At 36.1% G+C, this 13686-nt stretch overlaps 1 long non-coding RNA gene across 1 annotated transcript in view; it reads right to left on the reverse strand.

Moving 5' to 3' along the window:
- Window positions 1-12545: 12545 nt before the first annotated feature.
- Window positions 12546-13686, reverse strand: part of LOC149053298 (uncharacterized) — a 4015-nt gene continuing 2874 nt past the window's right edge. Inside the window, exon 2 of the long non-coding RNA XR_016184992.1 lies at window positions 12546-13107. This is a non-coding gene — a long non-coding RNA (uncharacterized LOC149053298). The remainder of the gene's footprint in view (window positions 13108-13686) is intronic.

Below are 13686 nucleotides of genomic sequence, written 5' to 3' on the forward strand. Positions count from 1 at the left end.
GAAAAAAATTCCGCCGTTCTAACCTCTTACCTTTGCAGCTAGAGTATAAAAGATTATTGGACATAATCATATCAAGTTCCAACCATACATAAAGTCTAACAAATCATGTCCATGGCACCATTTTACAGTTTTTCCACCAAAGTAAAACTTAGAATCAGATACAATTGCAGGTACAAGTGACCTCTAGAAGACATAGCAAAGCAGCTAGACTTGCAAAGAGGCACTCAAAGCAATGAGAGTCCAACATTGGTTTGGTGGAATGCGGGATGGGGCTTAAAATCGAGGCGGGATGTGGGATACGAGAAATTTTTTTAGGCGAGATGCGGGATAAAAATAGGAAGGCGTGACCGGAATACACTCCGTTTTGAAGGCGGGATAAGGGATAGGACGGGTATCGATGGGATCATAATTTGGCTCAAGTTAAGATTTACCGACCTCAGAGACATAAGAGAGTATCAATTTGCGTTAGAAACGGGCTTAATAAATGCTCCAGTGTAAGTTGGGATTGGCAGGCTTAAATGACTCCGTAATACGTCCATTTTTTTCTGTATTTATTACAAATGTTCACATATTCATTGCGGCGGAATGGCGGAATGGAATTAAAAATAGCGGCTGGATGCGGGATTGGAAAAGTCTATTTTGGACCCTTGGAAAATGATGCCTAAATTTAATTAATTCCTGTCTGGGGGTTGGCAATCAAATTCCCCTCATTCTGTATTCTCCTACGGCCATATTGGACTCGTGTTAGCGGGAGGAAAGAAAGAAGAGAAAGAAGGAAAAGCTATTCCTCCGAGGTGAAAGTCTAATTGATAGCTAGCAGCCAAAACACGATTTAAAATTTTTGTATTCGTGATATAATATAAAACTCGAAAACGTATTTTACAAGTCTCTTGGCCGAGGCAAAACACGATTTCCCACATGCCGTTTCCGAAATAGTGTTAGCGTTTTTTGTTTTTGTTTTTGTTTTTTTAATTGAAGATTTATTTTATTTCATATGTTTCTTAGCCTCTGACGCAGAACAAGATTAGAACGACTGTCAAAAAAACCTCATCTGTGCATTAGAACTAAAGTTCTTTTCGTAAACCAAACCACCCGCACAATTCAAGCAAAAGAGACTTCAGGACAAGACAAGTCAGGACCATACCACTCTACCCCGAATTATTCATTTCAAGTGCTACTTTGTTAAAAATTGCGCTGCTGCTGTTTGGTAGCAAATAACACTTCAATAGAATCTGGGCAATTTCGAAAATTTTTGCAAACCCCACGGAAGAAGAAAGCAATCCAGAACAAGTGAAAGGGAAACTATTAGAATGAGAATTCTGTGAATTTTTTCTCGATTTATTCATTTCAAATAGTATTTTGTTCAAAATCGCTTCGCTACTGTTCAGTTTAAATCACACATTATGAGAACTTGAACTATGTTAAAGATGATTTTAAAATTTTCGGAAGAAAGAGTAACTCTCAAAACAAAAAAAAAGTGACAGCGAGCCTCTATTTATTCATGTCTGTCATCTTACAACGAAGAAGGCAGGGGATTTTCATTCATTGTTTATTCTGCAAAAATTATGTTGCTAAACACCTGCTGTCGTGAAGCCCACAAAAATTCTCATCTTACACTTGTATCTTGGATAATATTTTCACATATTTTTCCCTTAAGAATGAGAAAATTAATTTCGAAGATGCAGCCTTGGTGAGAACCGCGAAAATAGGTTAGAAACGACATTATTTGTATCACACTCATGCGTGTTAATCTAACGGTGTTTAAAACAAGAAGGTACTAATTTAATTATGCAATAATTAAATATATTTCAACACCTTTCAATTAATTTTGGATGGCAAAATAGCCTCTTTGTAGTGTCATTACCAACAAAAAAATATACTATCAGTGACTAATTAGTGTCAAGCTTACACTTTCATGTACGTACAGCGTGTAGTTATAAAAATTTGAATTTGAACTCTTTTTTTTTTTTTGCTGCTAAGTTCAGTACACCTAAGTCTTTATGTTGTCTGTACATGATTCAGTCTTGTTTACATTGAAAAAAAAATGCTTGTTCGAAGATTTCCACCGGAACAGGGGAAGTTATCAGAGTTCTATTACACAACGGTGGAAAAATTAAACGAAAGAAATAGCGTTCCTCAAGGCTAACTCGATTTTTCCGAAGCCAGATGTTCTTTCTTTATAAGTTTTACTATTAATAATCTTACGGACACGGTTTATTTACCTTCCTTGGGTGAACACTGAATTATGAGAAAATTTGAGGAATACATAATCAAAATACGTCTAAAAGCTAATTTAGACCGATTAGTTATAATGCACGCGATTTCCATGATTTGGAGCTTAAAAAGAAAACAAATCGTGACATTTTTTTTTTTTGTTAAGGAAAAAAAAGAAACTTGTCATCTCTTAAACACTGAGAATCTGAGAGCAGAAATCGCTACTTGTCAGCGGCAGTACAGCATGTTAAACCCAGTCGCCACAAAAGCAATTAGTACGACTCGCGCGAAAATCATCACAAAGTGGAGATTTTGAACTACCCAGTATCCCTGCAGTACAGCAAATGGAAGAGGGACTTCATCACAATAAATTTCTAAAAAATTAGCTTTTTTACAGGGTGTCTTTCACGTGCTCGAACGTTATACTGGCTTTGAGCCTTGAGATTTATTTCCCTTGACAATAAAATGCTATAGAAAGTGCTTACAAAATTACAAAGGAACTATTTTTGGTGTCGCTTGGAGCGAGAAATACAGATTTGAAATAATTAATGCTGTCACTGATGAACCAAATGGCACAATCTTCTCGGTTATTAGCTCGATAATCTCCACAGACTAACGTTATTGGACCGAACGATCTCCTTTTTCTTCCTGGTGAGCCGGCCACCTCAGGGGAAAATTAAAGAAACCTTGACTTCCTCTCGTGTAAATCACTGGGAGATTACGTTATATCCATCTTTCTTTAAGCTTGTAAAAGATATCCAGGAGAAAAGTATGGAAAATAATGGTGATGAAATCGCTGTTCTTTAAGGACATGAAGCAATCAAGATTACATATTAACCATGGGGAGTTTCGTTCAAGTGACAAGTTGCGATTTCCGTGTGGATAATAAGTTGTTTGAAAGGTGGAATTATGGCATTATGATTCACTAAATGTTTTATTTCGAACTTTGTTATGATTTTTTCTTTATCAAGACAAGGAAGGTAATATTGATTGACTCGATTGCACTGCGGCGGTGATAAGTCTCTCCTCATCATATCTTCTGCAAATATCTAACGGTTTTCTGACAGTTTTCAGATGATTCGAAATATCTTAGTTCCTGCCACAAGGAAATGATAACTGCCTGAATGTGCTCTTTGTAAGGAGATGCCTATGTCGTTCAAATTGCTATTGTTGCAACTGGGTTTCACATGCTGTACTGCCGCTGACAAGTTACGCTTTATACTCTCAGATTCTCAGTGTTTACGAGCGTTCAATCAAGGTTTTCCTCTTTTAATTTTGGTTGTTTTTACTTAAAATGCGCTGAAATCTGCTGATATATCGAAAAATGTCCATTTCTTCTTAGGGGTGACCGATGGAAACTTCATGGAGAAATACAGCGTCACGCCATCGTGACAACGTACATGTTTACGACAAATGACCGCTGTCAGGATAGTTTCGTGTGGATCAGCCGACTTCTGTGTTAACGAGCGTTTTAATCGAGGTTTTCCCCTTTTTTTGGTTGTTTTTACTTCAGAAAGCGAAAATCTGCTGACATATATGAAAAATTTCCATTTTTCGTCTTCTTTGGAACGACCGATGGAAACTTCACGGAGAAATACAGCGTCACGCCATCGTGATTAGATCATCGTGTAGATCAGCCGACTTCAACATGTTTCAAATGACATATAAGTATAACAATGTATCTTCAGAGGATTTCGGATTGCTCAAATTCTCATGAAAGAAGGTGCAGCACTCAGAATCTGGATGATATGCACACGATTTGAGGTATATGTTTGTATTTACGTCGAGTTGTCCTCCATGAAGTTTGATCAATTTTTTTATAAAAGATGACGACCAGAAGGGAGATTTCTCTTCGGGATATCGCTCATATGATAACTTTCTTTCAAAGCCTCATTTGTCTAAAACGTTTGTTGTTGAGAACATCAGATGTAAACATCGCCAAATTATGATTTATCTGATTTTGAGCTTTTTTCGCGAATTGCCCCCTATGGAAAGTAGAGGCAGGCCCGCAGAGATTTTTACATATTTAAAAACTAGAATATTATAACCAGCTAGGTGGGTAGTTTCAGTTCCAGAATCAGTGTAATTTTGGAGAAATTCAGATAAACGTTTTCCCTGTTTTACCCGACAACAAAAATGACCGAAACTGTACCGAGATGAATAATCTATTGATGTGTTCACATTCACTCCCAGGGAAGTGAAGACGAATAATGTCAATATGTATGGTAGAAGTGCCAATTTGTAATGTTATATCTAGCTTGAGATAGAAAAATAAACATTTCACTCTTTTTTGCGACTTTTCTGTATGAAAATGAGGCCCTAGGCCTCGAACAAGCAGCCATTGTTACCATGGCAACAAGAGTGCTACGACCTTTAAAAAGGGCATCTTTGTGCATCCCCCCTGAGCGCCTAACTGCATGCAAAATTTGAAGGGGGTTGAAAATTTTCATTTCCTAAGATGTTTGATTCTTACAGAGACTTGCTCTTAATATGATCGCGATAATGACATTTTTTTATATGACATTTCAAATAATAACCTCTCTCTTAGACATTGATGAATGCAGTGAAGCTCATGCCGTTAAATTAAACTTTAAAATTTTTTCTTTTTAAGATGTCATCCGAATGCCTCTTACATTAATACTAAGGGCTCATACAACTGTCTTTGCAATCCTACTTACACTGGAAATGCTTTCAAATGTACAGGTACGTTCGGTTTCTTTGAGGCAGTGTACATTTTATTTTGTAGCTCAGCTTTAATATAAAAATAAATTGCTTACAGCTGACTTTCCTCCAAAACATCAAAAGCGGGAAAAATTCTCCTTCATAGTAACGCAAACGCAAAAATGAATAATCTCTTAATTATGTTTCAAATAATTTTTAAAAAACTCTTACAACAAGTATCCCATAATGCAGACATGATTCTCTCCCTACAATTCTTAAAGCTTTAGAAAATCCCTCATTTGAGAGAAGTTATAACAATAGCAATTATGTAGTTATTTGACGCGCTGTCATTACAAAAACTTAGTTTGTTGACTATAGCAGACAGAGGCATCACACACGCAAGGGAACAGTTATTGACAACAAATCCCTGTTAGGGTAATGGTTGTCCGGGAGCTGGGGTTATAAAATTTCTCAAACGCGCATGGTAACATCAATTTCAGCAAGTGCAAAGTCTCACACTTAGATAGGCTATTGAGGCAAGAAGAAACATAATTCTTATGTTAATTCCTTTGTTCATCATGATTGTTCTGCACGACTACTTCTTATTCCCATTCCGCTTAATGCATAGTTTTTTTTTCGCAAAATGCAAATGCCGTCTGCTGTTTATTGAGCTGATTCTCTAAAAACGTCAAGGAAAAAATATTTGCCTTTGATTGTTCAACATTTTTTAAAAATTTCTATTGAACTTATTCAGCCGACCCATGCTATCATTATCAAAGCCTGAGTGATGCCAGTAGAAAGAGCAGTTATATAACACCCCAGTACCAAGAGGTGTGTGACGACCAACTCCCTGAGGAATGGTATCGTTTTGTGGTAGCTGCAGGAACAAAAATGCCAACAACGCGTTTGTCAGCATTCAGATGCGGTACAACCTGGCCAGACTGGTTAGATGGTGTTCATCCTACAGTGGAAGATGGTAAAGTGAACAGGAAGGTCTGCTTTAGTGATATTAATTCTGATTGTAAAGCCATAAAGAATATTTCTGTGATAAACTGTGGATCTTACTTTATCTACAAACTTTTCAGGCCACCAGATTGTTTTATGCGTTACTATGCTACAGATTGAATGTGAAGCAAATATACTTCGCGTAATAAGAAGATACATAAATAGATCTTTATATCTTTGTATAAGGTATTTAACATGTGACGTAGTTAAATTAGGGCCTTTCCGCATTAGCGACAACTTTTAAAAGTGCGTGTGGTTTGTCGTGATTTGACAAATTTTAGCCGAAGCGGACAAATCTCAGTGAAAATTCGACAAAATCTACTAAATAAACAAAAACGTGATAAACTTGTCAATCATTGGTCTTATGAGCGCGTAATTGAACTGAAATCAGTTTACTAGAAAGGCAAAAATTGTCTTTTGCTGAAAAGCGCGGGGATTCTAAAATTCTAAAACGACTGAGGATAAATGCCTGAAATTGGAGGTGGAATCCTTTACCAACTATGCTTGCCGGTCTCGTGAACAGATCAGGCGCTGACGGAATTTGACGGCTTTAAAACCTTTCATGCGGATGCAACTGACGGAAAAAAATTGTCACAACAAAATTTGTTCCTTGATTTTGTAGGGACAATTCTAGTTTCGTCCGCTAGTGGGGAAAGGCCCAAAGTAAAACGAATAAATGGGTATGACAGTCAAAATCTGATAGCCTTGGAAAATGATTCTTAAGTTTGACGTTGTAATTGTGCCTTAGTATTTAGAAGAGTTTTAAATTACCTCCAGACTCACAGTAAGAATGATTTACCGGCTTAAACCTCTCGAAACCGTCTGTCAAAAAGGATCCTTTAAATTCTAGACGGATTCCAAATCAGAATTAATGATCACCATGAAAATGGCGTGATGCAGCTTCCGTCCAGATGATTTAGATTTGGTATTAAAGTTGGAGTTTGTTTATCTCAGTTTCACACGGTGAAAGTCTCAACTTTTTTGTCCTGGTAAAGTAGTAGGAATGAACCGTTTGTATAAAAATATACAACAAATCCATTATCAAGTGCGAATAAGGACAAGGAAAGATAACCCCGGCAGAAAAACCACTGCCACTGCCTGATATTTCACTATTCTATGACTGGTTAGTCTTCGATTCGTTTGATGTTCATTTGTCTCGCCTTTACAAGGAGAGACCTGAAAACTCGGCAAATGGGTCAAAAAACTGGCGAGTTTTTTTAACAACATATCAAAATATCGAAAAATCGTTGGTGGTCTTTACAAAGAAGAGTGATATGAGCTAGATCATTATTGTGGCTCAGCTTCTTGAGTGGTGTAAATAGACGGGCATCGTATCACTGTTAAACAAAAATGGTGTAAATTCCCAATAAACACACTTATTTAGCCTTGCATGTAAATGGACCACTCTCAGTTGAGTGTCTTAACTGGAACACGAAAGTAAATTTTACGGCCAGTCCACCAAACATAACAAAGTAAAAATAACAGTGACAAAAATAACGAATAAAAAGATCTTTAAAGCGGAGAACACCTAAACGAAACTACAGGATGGATCGATATTTTCGACACTCAACTGAAAGCTGAACTACAAGTAAATTTAATCTTCATTTCCGATGTCACAATTTAAATAATGCTGTAAACCTTTTTTGATTAATTCGCATGAAAGTATTCACAAGTAATGTCATAGTTCTTTGTCAATTAAACACACAGAAGGGCATCTGCTTTGATCTCTGCCCTTTGTTAGTGCTACGGGGTTTGTAATAACATGCTAAGAAACAAAGGGGGAGGATTGAGGAAGGGGAGTGGTGAGGGGGAGGTCCACAATAACGAAAAGATGGGAGAGATCACTGTTATCTTTGGGAGCTAGGAATGGTGAGGACACAATTTGTAACACTGAATATTATAGCAGAAGACTGTCAATGGAGGTTACATTAGGCAGGTAACTTCGCAAATTTAACATTTCTCCTCGATAAATGAAACAGTCGGAGCAGTGTCCAAAAAAGGTCTGGTAAAAAATCAATCCCTCAGCATAAGCTGTAAATCTGCCCATTACCGAATTGTATTATTTATCCTCTTAATGTCATCTGTTTGGCAAAAGGGAGTGGATAACGTTCTCGCAGAAAACGAATGTGTGTGTACTGGCCGATATTACTCTAAAGATAAAAAAAAACAACAAACATTGCGGAAAATCTCAAAAGTAACGCCAAACATAGAACTTACTATTATTTTGTTTAGAGCTGACCGACGCGCTAGAACGAATGTGCGAAGGCTACCGTGCAAAAGGTAAAATAGCATTGGATAGCACCTCGAACTGTGAACAGGACCCTGAGAATGACGCAAAATGAGTTCGCTTAAAACTTCTCTTGACTGAGGCAAGTGTCATGTCCCAAACGCTTTTTTCGAAATCATTTCACAATTCTTGTGATAACGTTTTATCGAATTTATATTGCTCTAAGCATTAGGAAGAATATCAAGACTTTAAAAAAAAGCTCATTTGTGCATAAAAACTAAAGTTTGTCTGTGAGGCTTGAAGTTTCAGAATTCAGAACATGATTTCGATTTTTTTTTAAAATTTGAAATTAAAATTGAAACAAAAGGTTCCCTAGGACTAGAAGTGAGGATCACACAATTCTGACTCGATTGAGTCGTTTCAAATAATACTTTTCTTTAAAGTTGCTCTGTTATTTTTCATTCACATGTCACACTTTATGTCGAATTTAGACGATTTTGAAAATTTTGAGCAACCTCCACAGAAGAAACTAGGAACCCGGAAAAAAAAAGGATAGCGAGAATGTAAAGGATTACACGTTTTGTTTTTAATGATGTTCATCAAAAGCTTTTAGTATCTGCCATGTCTAATTTTAAGACAAGGTATATAGCCGTGGTGGCGAACCTTCGGAGAAACCTCAAATTCGTTTTCACTGAATAAACAGAAATAATTTGCCAACCACCTGCAGTAATAAGGAACTAATACGCTTTTCAAAAACATTTCAAATGACAAAAGAAAAAACTTCAATATTCGCCGCGTCATTAACTTACGTGAACTCCTCTTTCGGCTATTAGTTTATGTTAGGCAGAGAAGTATGAAGATATACATTGTTACATTTTACTCAGTCTTAGAAACCAAACAAGAAAAAAAAACGACTGTTAAGCAAACCTAGTTTGTGCATAAGCAGTAAAATTTTGTTTGAGAGGTTAGAAATTTAAAAAATTAAACCATCAGCACATGGAAATAAAAACCATTTTAACTTGGGTGCACTCAGTAACTAGAGATTTGAATCACACTGGGAATCATTCCTCTGTATATTTATTCAATTCAAATAATACTCTTTTTCACAGTTGTTGTGCCAAATTTCAGTCGTAACTCAGACTTTGTGAAGGTTTAACTATGTTACAAGCAATTTTAAAATTCTAAGCTCCTTGCGCGGATGAAAGAGTGACCCAGAAAAAATTAAAAACGGGCTTCTATTATTACCAACGTTTTGTGTTCAAATAAAAGTCATCAATACCTTTTAGTGCCTGTCATGTCTGTCAACTTAAAGCGAAGTAGGCAAGGATTTATATACATTCTCTATTTGGTCAATAATGCGCAAAAATCATACTGAAAACACCTACTGACGTAAAGCCATAAAATTTATCAATTTACGTTTGTTTACTTTGAAAAATGGATATCATGAAAATCATTAATAATAGCTAATGTCTTCTTCGATGACTGAGGAAGTTTCGAGTCAAAAACTATATAACGTTCCTCAAGGCTAAAATATAATTGTCCGTAACAAAATATGATCGTAGTCCTATCGTTGATAATACATCCTTGGTTTAAGACTGGATCGTGGAGAGACTTAAGGAATATATTATAAAAAAATGGCTAATTTAGACCGTTTAGTCGAAATTTACATCATTTTCCAGCGGTTTTGCGAAGGGAAGAATAATGTTGCATAACACCTGGTACGTATTTTGTTGAATATTTTTCTTAATATTATCCTCTCAGCTCACCTCCCACAACAAGGAGCCCAAACAGGAACATGGATGGTCTCTTTACGTGTTAACTATTATTATGGCTTGAAGCCAATTTCTATTCCTTAAATTAAGAATCTACATTTGCCTGCATCTCCTCAACGTATTTCTGCTTCCGATAGCTACATGGGGTTTTCTTAACTCTGGAATCAGGATTCAGGGAATTTTTGACGGTAATGCTGCTTTCAAATAGCCCACATAACCAGTTTTAATATCTACTTTTCTTACTGCTTTGTTTACTCTATGTAAACCTCTGCATGATTATTTCTATATGAGATACTTAAATTATGGCACTAGCAAGATGTATATTTCTCCCTTTACCTAAAAAACAATCAAATTTTTTAAATTTGCTGCAATCGTACAAGAAATTCCTTTAAGTGATAAATAAGTTTTTGAAAAATTGAGGAGTGATTATTTGTCTAGGAGCGAAAAGTGAAAAGGTACGAAAGTCTAGGGGCGAAAAGCAAGTGTAGGTAAAAACACCATCAGCGGCAAGTACGGCATAAATTGATGCAAGATGTAGAGAGTAACGCATAAAATGCTTTGTAAACTAAACGACGCAAGCCTTACCACGATATTCAGCATTTCGAGTACACGTATTTGCATTTCCTTTATCCTATATTTATCATTCTAATCAATAATAGATGGGCAATAATCGCTGGTGAGCGCGTCAACGTGACACTGCGAAATTCTTTAGGAATGAACGTTTTGTTTTCAAATATTGTTCATCAGTAGTTTTAATTTTAGTATCTGTCATGTCTTTAATTTTAAAACAAAGTATACAGAAATAATTTGCAAACCACCTGCAACGATAAAAGGAACTTATGCATTTTCCAAACCACTTCATATGACAAGAAAATAAATTAATAAATAAATAATAATAATAATAATTCATTATTTGCAGCGTCATCAACTTGAGTAATTTTCTCTTTCGGCGACTAGTTTATGTAAGGCAGAGAAGTATGTAGATATACATACTTTCATTTTACTCAGTGTTAAAAACTAAACAAGAGTAAAGAACTGTTAAGCAAAACTTATTTGTGCGTAAGCAGTAAAGGCTTCTCTCACGGGTGAAAGAGTGACCCAGAAAAATATTCAGTAGAAACCGGCCTCTATTATTATCATATTTTGTGTTCCAATAAAAGTTATTAATACCTTCTGATGCCTGTCATGTCTGTTAACTTAAAACGAAGTGGGCGGGGATTTCTATTCATTGTTTATTGTGTCAAGAATACGCAAAAACACCAACTGGCGTAATGCCAGTAATATCATCAATAATATCTCCCAGTGTTCCTCGAGGACTGAGGGAGTTTTCTTTCTAAAATAACACAACGTTCCTCAAGGCTAAAAAATATTTTTCGCAGCTAAAAATAACTTTAGTCATATTGTTGATAATACATTTTCGGTACACTGTTGAGTTTACTTGGTATAACACCGGATTGTGGAAAGAGTTAAGGAACATCTTATTAACAAATGGCTAAATGCTAATTTAGAACGTTTAGTCAAAATTATTTGAATGATTTGAAATCGTGATAACAAATGAGTGGTGTTTATTTAATTTTTATAAATATATGTCAAAGTATTTCTGCTTCCTATAACTACATAGGTTTGTCAGTAACACTAGATGAGCATATTAAAATCATAATTGCACAAAAGGTGAAAACTGCTTTTAAAACTAAGGTGATTAAACGCAAAATAAAGGTGCGCTTAATATTTTCCTTTAAAGCATTATGTAAACTGTGTACTGACACGATTAATGATGGTTGATTTGAGGCAACATATTAAAGTGCACGTAGTGTGATTATTATGACTTCATCTGGTACGCAGCCAGATTTGTTGGGAGAAATTAAAACTCTCTTTTCTTTTCTGAGAATATAACATCTGCTTGTGGCGTTCCGTTTTTTATATTTGCAGCCTCTGTACAAGAAAAGAGGTATGTATTGGATATTCCGACAAGTAAGATTCCTCCTCTACGTCTCTGCCATAAAGTCTATCACAGCTAATGAACAATGCAGGACAGAAGTAAACATACAAGGAATGGCTCTCAAGTGCTATGTCTTCAAAAGATGGTCAGTGGCGGCTCCTCACCTCTGCGATGTCAAATGTGGACGAGAGATCGCGTGCCAAAGTTATAACTACAATCGAAAATACAAAATACACCTCTCACCTATAATTTAGAAATAATAATAGGAAGAAAAGAAAACTCATATTTTCACCGCAGCTCCCTTGGGTTCTGTTCCTGAATTACCGGCGATATCCTGTCTCGAAATAAAAGCAAGTGAGCACGAAAACACCATCAGCGGCAAGTACTGGCTGGTTCCAACGGGCACTGGGAAGGCAATATTGATTAACTGCGATATGGCTAGCGGGGGAGGTCTTATAGTTTTCTATTCGAGTTATTTTGCATTTTCATCACTATGATTTTTTTTGGTTAGTATCAGTTCTAGGTATATAAAGCCAATTCGCATTGTTATTTGAATTCTTGGATGTTGGTTATGGAAAGAGAGTTTTAAAAATATCATTTACTCCTAGGAAGTAATTTCGTGACGTCCTAGTCCCTTGATATCACTCTCTGGAAGGTGGGGATAAAAGAAATCCCTAAAAGCCCGGATGGTAATATGCAGTTGAGGTTCCAACAGCTAACACATTGATGAGCTTTTAAAGCAATAGAATGTATAAATTCTTATTATTGCTATTACTTAATTCTTAGGTCCTTTCTGCATCATTATTGTCCAACGCTAATATTTCCTCACATTTTACTTTATGCATATATGTAATTTTGTTAAAAAAAAAAAAAAAAACCAAACAACTACCATCTGCTTGCTGTTGAACGGATCGACTTACAAAATGCTAAGAAAACGATTTTACTATTTATTTTACAACCAATTTTCTAAGGTTCATTTAACTCTGTAGCCGATCCGTGTGTTTGTATAAAAAACTGAGCGATGCCAATAGAAGAAGTAGCTACCCTACGCCCCCATCTGGACCAGCGTTGTGTGATGATCAACTCCCTGAGGAATGGTATCGTTTTGTGAGAGCTGCAGGGACAAAAATGCCAACAACACGTGTGCCAGCATTCAGATGTGGTACAGACTGGTCAGGCTGGTTGGATGGTGCTCATCCTACAGTGGAAGATGGTGAAGTACGCAGGAAGGTCTGCTTTAGTGATCATCTCTCCGGTTGCAGATACTCAAACAATATCTATGTAAAGAACTGTGGAATTTTTCATTTCTTTTTCTTTTAATAGAGTGATGAAGAAGAGCTGTGTGATGCAACATTAATTATCAAGAAAAAATATGACCTAGGAAAGAGAATCCCTCATGGTCACTTCCTGACATTTAAACATCCTAAGACTAGTTTACGACTAAGTTGATGTTAATTTGTCTCTCGTTTTCAAGAGGAGACCCGAACACAAGGCAAAAGGGGCAAGGCACAGGCGAATTTATTAACACTAATGAATCAAAATATCGAAAGTCGTTGGTGGGCTTTGCAAAGAAAGATTACATGAGCTGGTTCACGTTGTAGCTAAGCCTTTTGAGTGATGCGAACTGATACGGGGATCCATATCGTCTGTTTAGTCTCATTATTTAACAACAATCCTGCAATCCCTCGTAAATATATTTATCTTGAAATGATCATTTTCAGCTGAGTTTCATAACGCGAACACGACAGCAAATGTTGCGGCCATTCGAATAAACATAAATAATCAAGCAAAAATAACAACAACGACAACAACAAAAATGATGACAAAGAAAATTTAAAATAAAAAGATTATAAAGAAAAGAAGAGAAA

The sequence above is a fragment of the Pocillopora damicornis genome, chromosome 1 (assembly GCF_964200805.1).
Source record: "Pocillopora damicornis chromosome 1, jaPocDami1.2, whole genome shotgun sequence".
In the NCBI taxonomy this organism is placed as follows: Eukaryota; Metazoa; Cnidaria; class Anthozoa; order Scleractinia; family Pocilloporidae; genus Pocillopora; species Pocillopora damicornis.